The sequence below is a fragment of the Fulmarus glacialis genome, unplaced genomic scaffold (genome assembly GCF_000690835.1).
Source record: "Fulmarus glacialis isolate BGI_N327 unplaced genomic scaffold, ASM69083v1 scaffold47178, whole genome shotgun sequence".
In the NCBI taxonomy this organism is placed as follows: Eukaryota; Metazoa; Chordata; class Aves; order Procellariiformes; family Procellariidae; genus Fulmarus; species Fulmarus glacialis.
This window is the reverse complement of record NW_009231038.1, coordinates 3,941-5,608: the sequence shown is the minus strand read 5'-3', so window position 1 is coordinate 5,608 and position 1,668 is coordinate 3,941.

Sequence of the window (1,668 nt, the reverse complement as noted above, 5' to 3'; positions counted from 1 at the left end):
ACCAACCTCTCCCAGTTGGCTGCTGTGCCTATCACAAACAAGAGTTAAAAAAAAATGCCGAAAACCACCAATCACACCTACTGTCAATCATTACAGTTCAGTATCTGTGTAAGAAGTAAGGTAATGGATACTGCGCTCTAGATGAAATATCTCAGCTAAATAAATAAAATATGGCATTTAATAAAACCTTTGTGTTCTTGGGGGGGGTGGGAGGTGTAAATACACTTCACATGGAAACAGTTTTCAGCTTTTTGATTAATGTACCCCTAAATCTTTTTTTTTTTTTTTTTAAAATATGAAAGTGAAGACTTGCAGATATTGCACATATATGTATTTCCACAGCAGATCACAAAGCTGGTTTTTCTTTTTTTCTTTCCTTAAATAATCTTTGGCAAATCCTTTGCAAGAAGTCTAAGACACCGAGCCATCCAGGCAACACAGACTGAAAACCACTGTCACAGGAATGCAAAGAATGAGGGAGTTTTTTCAAAGCCTCTGACAGCCCTATGCTCCTTAAGGAGCAGGGTAGTAACAAAACATGGGCTATCACTGTGTCAGCAGCATCCCCGTGACATAGTCCTACATCCAAGGCTTTGGTGGCAAACAAAATTCAGATTTAAACCACAAAATCCCCACAAACTTCTAATTAGGGTCTTCCACCAGACTTAGCTAATGCTTCTGAACTCTAATTCACTCCGTTCAAACCCTTTACAATAGCTGCCCCATTCACCCAAATAAGGGCTACACAGGGAAAAAAAAGCCAGGTAAAAGCAACCACCCACCAGTTACCTGCAAAATACGACCCTCCCTTTACATTCAAACAGCTACAAGTACTCCCAATTTCCTTAAAGGACTCCGCAGTTAAATGGAGATTTATGTTCCACCAAAAAAATGGCAGAAGATAACACAAGGTCTGCAACAGATTAAGAACCAAGAAAATGTGTTCGCAGTTAACAAGTTACTTTAAAAGCTAGCTTTATAAAACCTTTTTTTCCTGAAGGAGACTACAGATTTCAGCCAACTCACGAGCATCCTATACAGGGAGAGAAAAGAAGCTTCAAATGCATCTACACATTACAATGAACGGTGGTCTGCAATGCTAAAATAAATCCAATACTATTTTTTATTAACAAAATTGGCACTGTGAAAAAGAAATACATCAGATTCCAATCTTGCAACAGCCATTACCCTGTGTCCCTCTTCTTCAAAAAGAGAACGAGTATTTGCTATATGTACATTCCCCGAACAGGAATTTATGGAAAAGTAGGTGCTTGCTTTATTCTTTGCTATAGTCCAGAGAACAGATGATAAACTGGTGAGCCTAAACATTTTTCCATCAGCCAGACAATCCAAGCTGGAAATACAGAATCAAGTTAAATCTATAAGGAAACTTTGTTTTTGTGGTGGTTTTTTTTTTTTGTTTGGGTTTTTTTGGTGGTTTTTTTTTACTTTTAAGGAAAAAAAAAATCAGTGAGGATTTTGTAACGTCATATTTACTGTCAGGGTCAGCTCAGCTTTGCTGAGCCTGATGACACTACTCAGTGAATGCCAATGCAGATTTCCAGATCTCTTCCAGAGATAGTATAAAATACATATTTGGGCAATACCATTAGCTTCTAAAGACAGATGAGGCTTGTATTTCAACACACACACACACAAAATTAAATC